Below are 7221 nucleotides of genomic sequence, written 5' to 3' on the forward strand. Positions count from 1 at the left end.
CTAGGCCAGGCACTGGAATTACTAAGCACCCTTTTACTTGTTTTCAGATGGATACAGGAAAAAAAAAAAAAAAAGGTCTGTGGGTCCTCAGTTAATATGGGTTATATCCATTTATCCAATCTTTGCTTTGCTGATACGATGATAACATTATAGCATAATGGCTGTTCTGGAATCTCAGCCAAAAAAGAGAAGAAAAGGTTGATTTAGATTTAGCCTGCACAGGACAGATTATCGCTCTGTGTGGGCTTTTTAATTTTTAAGTTCCATTTCCCATTATAAACTCAGAAATGTAAATGCCTAACGCATTTATATTTATTTCCAAAATAAAATGCTCTCTTAGACCCATGAATTTCAACCCTTTCTATTTGTTGGTGACAGACTGTCTTTATTAAAGAGCAAGATCATTTTTCATGACGTAGGTATGAAAGCCTGGCCATCTTTGTGTATCAGTTTATATGTTTTAATCTATCTCTGCTATTTATGAGATCATAGAGTTGATGTGGCACCAAATGGATCAAAAATACAAGGGTGGTTGGTTTTTATTAATATATATGCCCTCTTCTGTATTTTTTTCACTGATTTCTGAAAAATAAGCTCATAAATTTCTCCTCAAAGTGATTATACTATGCAGAATATCAGAAACTGAAAAGTGGGTAAGGAGAGCCTTAGCTCTGAGGCAAAATGACCCTTAAGTAATTCAGTGGATTTAAATTGTAATGGTATGACTATCAGGATAAACAACCACTACTGTTTCTTCAACAACCACAATATGCACAGTATTCCACTGATGGCTCCCACCTATCCTCATAATAACAAAGTCAACCCATTTCACAGACAAAGAAACTGAGGCCCAAAGAAGTGAAGTAACCCCCTGAAGTTCTCAAAGTTGTTGAGTAGCAAAGCCGGGATTTGACTCAGCACAATGCTGTGCTCTTAACCATCATTCTAAGCTGCCTTTATAGACCAGGCACTGAAGTTCTCTACCCATGCTGGAAATCACAATCGCTTGGGGACATTTCAAAAATACTGATAAATTAAATCATTCCCTTGAAATGAGCTAACAACACCACTATTTTCTGTGAGCTCCTGAATTGATTTTAGTGTGAATCCAGAGTTGAGAACAAACATATTTGCAAACCCCAAGGTATAGTTGTTGTTCTTTTTTTCTTAAGAAACATGAGTCCCTGAATGGTGCAAGAACAAACGTTCAAATTGTTTATCTAAAACAGAAACATTAGATGAGGGCCCACACCAGCACCACCATCACCCACATGGTCCTTCTTTCCTCCCCCAACCTGCTCCTTCTGCCCCACGCGAAGATCTCACGGGGTATCCTGGTGCTGAAGGAGATGCCAGGAGTTGTATAATCCACAACCTCCATCCACAAGTGAAGAGACCAGAAAGAAACAGCTTTGCCCAATATCTCATGCTCATAGTAAAGGCAGAGTGAGAACTGGAGTCTCCTGCCCCGGATTTCAGTGCTCCTTTCACAGAAAATTTTTGGAAGCAATAGGAAAACAGTTGGGGCAGGGAGTCAGCCAAGGCATCTGAATTTTAAGAACGAAAGAGAGCACAGGAAAGAAAAAGAATCAGAGCAGAGTAAGCAAGGAGAACCACCACAGTCTTAATATAACGGGAAAATGAGAAGTAATATACAACAAAGAAATACAACTGGCCAGAGAAAAATACAAGAGGGAGAACTAGCCATTGCAACACTGGACCAGCAAAACAAGGAAAACATTTAAGGGCATCACCACATCTTCCATTTCGGTTTGGGAAGCATGTCAAGGCCTAAAATACTTCCAGGATAGAAAGTAATATGGAAACAAACACTAACTGGAGGGAAACCACCAGACAGAGACCTGGGGCTGCCAGAAACTCCCCAAACTGTGAAGTAACATCTACTACCTTGCTCAAGTTCAAGGTTCTGCTATTTCAACATAAGCTGGGAACTCCTTAGCAAAGCAGTACCTCTGGCCCCATCCCAGATCTGCTAAACCAGACTCTGCACTTTAAGAAGATCTCCTCATGGTCGAGATACATATTCAAATTCGGGAAGCACTGGCTCTACTGTAAGAGCCAGACTGAGTCATGAAAACAAGTAGTTATTACAGGCCCAAGTGGGGACTAGAGAGCTAGGTAGAATTCAGTCTGATTAAAGTACTTGTTGATGTCCCACAACCTGCCAGGCCCTCAGCTGGGTATTTCAGGAAATGAAGGCCTGAGGTTAGGCATGGTTGGCGGGATGCCCTTAGGGGAGAATGCAAAGGACACAGATAAATGAGGGAGACAATGACCTGTGCTCCAAGTAGAGGCCTACCAAAGTGTTACAAGGTTTGAAGGAGGAAACACTGGAGTTCTGGAGTTCAGAGATGCCAGAGCAATGGCACTGACTCTCCAGCAGGTAGAAATGGTTCTGCAGAAGTGGGAAGGCCTAGTCTAGGAAGAGGGAACAGCATAAGCAAAGACGCAGAATTCAGAAGCCTTCTGTGTGTTGAGGGAATACTGCCTTCTGCCAAAGCAGTGTTTTCAAACTGTTTCAAGGAGACTCAGGATTCTGTGATGATGCCTCGGAGACTACTAAGGGTAGGGATGGGAGGTCAGTGGGGTTGCTGGGGCCCATAAAATTATATTTTAACAGTGGATTCCACTATTGAAAAATAAAATGTGCAGCATACCACTGAGCTAATACACAAGGCACTTCTAAAAGGATTATCTACAACTATTTCTGGCATGCAGCAGGCACTCAAATAGTCACTGAATGAATGAATGAATGAAAGAAAGAAATCAAAGTAAAAATGTGGAGCCATTTTTGGCCTGGACTGCAAAGGGTCTTAAAATGTCAGAGATGAGGTTTATATGTTATTTAGTGGGGCACTGGGGAAAAGTTTATTAGCCAGTGACTGAGCTCGGCTCTGCCTTAAGAAGCTTATTCGGCAAACCAAGTATAAGATGGATTGGAAGTGAGAAAGACTGGATCTGAGAGACTACTCAGGAAGACATCAAGAGAGTCTCTAGAAACAGTTAAGAGTCTGAAGAAAGATAGTCCCTATAGGAATAAAAATGTGGAGAAGTGGGTATCATAAGACATCAAGTCCATGGGGTTTATCTGTGAATTATAGGAAATTTATAGAAAATTAGAAAATTTATACACACACACACACATACATATATAATTATAGGAAAGCAATGATATTGGGAAGGTCCTGGGTGATGGAGAGAAATACAGAAATTGACAGAGCCACCCCCTTTCATGTAAGAAGAAAGATGTCAGTTAGAGTTTAAACCTGTTTAAGGCACTTGAGAGGAATACAGAGGCATCTCGCAGACGATTCAAATTGTCAATATAAAATTTAGGAGGGACAGTAGAGATAGGAATACCACTTTGGGAAAATAATCCAGCACTCATAAAAGGACATCACTGAATAAAAAGTAACATGCAAAAAAGAGATCATCTATAAAGCAAAGAGGATCAAGAGAAGACTGCAGAAAAAAATAAAAAAGCAAAGGAGAGGCAAAAAGGTGATACTGAGACACACAGGTTCAGACACAGGACGGGGGAGATGGCAAAATAGAGATGGTGAAATGGTGGTGGGGGATTTACAATAAAAACACAGAGGGGAAAAGCAGTGGGAAACTGGGACAAACATGCTCATTGTTCTTTAGATCTTGGAAGATATAGGATCTTAAAGGAACAGCAGAAAGCCAATTTTGCTCTTGACTTCTGTGAGCAAAGATTTTCATAAATGAAGCAATTACTCCTGTGAGAAGTAAACTATTTGTTCATATTTTTTAATATAAACTGCTGCTGTTAAAAACCATGCGATGATATCTTCAAACTCAGCTGGAAGAAAAAAAATCTAAAGGGAGGCTGTTGAGGGATTTAAGATTCTTATCTCTTTTATGGTGGGAGCTCCACACAGCATAATTCTACGTAGACCTTTTACCTTTTGGAGGTGGGTGTTTTGGGGCTTTTTTTTTCCCCCTCCCTGAGACAGGTCATTAAGCTGAGAAAAAGAGAGCTGAGAACACCTGATATGGCTTTATAAATCCTCATATAATAGTTAACACTTGGTAGGTAAAGTTATCCTCTAACTGCTGACAGGTCTCACTAATTGTCCATGTTGGGTGACATAGGTACTAATGACAGTTCCTTCTCTGGTTTGATGGCAAAGGAGCCACCTCCTTCGGTTTCCTTTCTGCCTCAGTTCAAGAAAGATACATTAAGTTCACTGTTCTCTTTTTGCTCTGTGAATCCGTATGTTTGGTAAAATGCTCTAAAATGTTGACATACTTTTCTTTAATATAGATGCGCTTAGTGGTTAAACTTCTATAAAGACATCATGACTTATGTAATGTAAAATAATATAAAGCAAATGAAATACATAGGAATTGTGCTGCAAAACACCGATATCACTAGGATGATTCCAGGGAGAGCAGGAATTTTTCCTTTGTTAGAACTCACCTTCTCAAAAGCATTTTACTACAAATGCATCCAAGAGAGGTCAAGGAGATCTACAAGAATAGCTATTTGATTTGTGGTTTTCATTCCAAGCTTCCTCAAATCACTTTTGGAAATGAGTAGCAGTGTGAATTATAAATCCACAAATATTTGATTTATGGGGATAGAGAATCTGAACTACAACCAACACTTTTGAGTAAATAAACATTTTTTTTTCTACCTTAAGAGCCTCAAGTAACAACAGAACTTCCAATGCAGCATTTGCATTCTAAGGGCATTAATCTAGTCCAGGGAAGGGACAGCACATACTCAATGAACAGATGGCATCAAAATAAGATGAAAGGACTATGAAAACCGGTGAAATAGGGTCCTGAAATATTTAAGGGAGCTCTTTCAAGCCAAAACCTTTCACTTTATCTGAGATGTAGCTTACTGACTTTATGAAATGCCTTGTTTTTAATTTGATAAATGCATTTTCTACGGCTTCATGCATTGTTCTGAAGCTGCCAGTCTCCAAGCTTGAAGCTGGACCCTAAATAACACGAATGTTTTACTTCTTCTATTTGAGCATCGTTTGCTACATCTTAACAAAGTTTGCATTCACCTTGGTGTGATGCTCCTGAGCAAAGCAAAACCAAAGAGAAATGCAAACCACATCTCTGTACGAAAATAAAGAAAATGAAAATGACGTTTTCTAATCCAAGAACTTCTGAGAGCATTCCAAAACTGTGTTTATTTTGTATTCATGGGGGCCGAGGGCTTGATGGCAATTTATTTTCCTTGAAAGACTACAACACTCCCTCATTCAGGTTCACCATAAAAACTGTTTGTCCTCCAGAGCCTGGGGAAACATTTGGGGAACAACGTCCTGCCAGCTCTCCCTTCTTCCCCCATGGGCCCCCGCAAATAACAGCGGCGAAGCAGATGGTCCTCCCCCTCCCCTTCTCCCTGTCCCTTCCGCAGTCCCACAGTGTCCTCCCGACGTGCACCGACACCTTCACCGGGCACCCCTGCCCCCACCCCAGGCTCCCAGCAAGTGCAAACTTTGGGGACCTTCTTTCTGCCTCACCGCCCCCATTTTACCTTCTTTCAGCTGCAGAACTCTCAGAACCCCAAGTTTTGACTCCTATCTTCCTCCCACATCTCCCCAAACTACCCATCTCCCGGTAATGAAGAGAGAGACGCCCAGCCCCAAACTTCCCAGCCCAGGTGGCTGAGGCACTGCGGCTAACCACAGAGGGGCATTCTCCTTGTCCTCTTCCCTTCTCCATCCTCCCCTCGTCCTTGGCAATCGGAGCCCCTGAGCTCGACTGTGGACTCCTTCTCTCCTTTGGCTTCCACGACCTACTCCAAACTCCAGGGGCTCATAGGAGCCTCACGCCCCAGCCCGGGCAAGCGGCGACTCGGCATCCTCCTCTACAAGTGGGACCGCCGGACAAAGTGCAAACTCCAGTGGGAGGGGGCTCCCGGCCATTCCCTCCGGCTGCGCGCCCCGGGGTCGGCTCCGCGGGAGGAGGGGGGCGGACTGGGGCGGGAAGGCGGCACGAGTCCCAGGGGCGCCGGGCTGGGCGCCCGGAGCTTACCTCGGCGCGCGGGCCGCTGGCGCGTGGGGCAGTGGCTCCTCCAGCCGGGAAGCTGTTGCTCGAGCTCCGGCGGCTGCGGCGGTCCCGCCGGGGCTGCGCTGGGGCTCCGCGCAGACGCTCTCCCGCTATCTGCTGCAGCCGGGGCGGTGGCGGCGGCGGCGGCGCCGGCGACAGCTCGGCCCGGCGCGGCCCCGGAACTGTCCAACTCTGGCGGGTGCCGGGCTGAGGCTCCGGGCTGCGGCCCCGGCGCTGAGCGCCTGCGCGCCCTGACTCGCCCAGGTGAGGGGCGTGTGCCTGGAGCCCGCGGGGCGCGCCCGGCGGGGGGCTGCGCTCGGGCCCGGCCCTCCCGTCCGGCTCACGACCCCGGGGTCTGGACCCGCCGACGCCACCGCCGCGCGCCGAAGCTGGTGACGGTTTACCAGACAGGGACTTGCGAGGCACACACACTAGGGCGAATGAGGCGGGACCGTTCGGGGGCCCGTTGCCACTGCAGAGTCTCCCGCAGCATCGCCGCCTCTAAATCCCGCCTTTCCAGGCGTGCGCGCACTGCGAGGGAGAGGAGGCTCCGTCCGGACCCGGGCTCCGCGCGGTCCTCGGCCTCGGGGCTCCAGCCCCTGCAAGAATTCTTGGCAACCGCCGGGGTCCCAAAACCGGGATGCCAAGAGGCGCGGTGGGGCGGATCTGTCAAATATTAGTCAAGCCAGAGGGAAACTCTCTTGGAGATCGTCAAACCAACTATTTGTTTTTCCTCTTCGACCAGCTCTCGGCTCGAAGACCACACTGAGCCGCCTGGGCATTTCTGGCGGAGCCGGGAAGGCCCGCAGCGCGGGAAGCATCGCAGCCACGCCGCGGATCGGAAAGGCTTGCGGGTGGGGGGCTTCTGCTCCTCTGGATTTCTTTGCGTGTTTATTTAAGTTTTCAAAACTAAAACATGTCATTGGTTACCCCGATGTGGGGCATCTGCTGAAAGTAGTGCCAACGGCCAAGGTGCTGGGTTCTGAAAGGGAGAGCGCTTGAAAAAAAAAAAATTAAGAGTAAAGGAAAAATCATTGTAGAAGAGCTGTTTTCTGAGATTCCTTCTTTGGCTGGAGAAATTCAAGAGTAATAAATGACAAGAGAACTGTGTTATACAGCAGAGACTTTTTTGACAGAATGATTTTAAAATATTACACTTTG

General features: G+C 46.0%; 1 protein-coding gene across 4 annotated transcripts in view; it reads right to left on the reverse strand.

Annotated features, from left to right (window-relative positions):
• ZNF385B (zinc finger protein 385B) overlaps window positions 1–6349 on the reverse strand; it is a 398195-nt gene extending 391846 nt beyond the window's left edge. For 3 of the 4 annotated variants that reach the window (XM_046019665.1, XM_046019668.1, XM_046019664.1), the window contains exon 1: window positions 6046–6349. The gene's annotated coding sequence lies outside the window, so the exon portion shown is untranslated. The remainder of the gene's footprint in view (window positions 1–6045) is intronic. The other variant, XM_046019667.1, reaches the window with a different exon arrangement.
• Between the last annotated feature and the right edge of the window lie 872 nt (window positions 6350–7221).

Source organism: Meles meles, chromosome 9 (assembly GCF_922984935.1).
Source record: "Meles meles chromosome 9, mMelMel3.1 paternal haplotype, whole genome shotgun sequence".
Classification (NCBI taxonomy): domain Eukaryota; kingdom Metazoa; phylum Chordata; class Mammalia; order Carnivora; family Mustelidae; genus Meles; species Meles meles.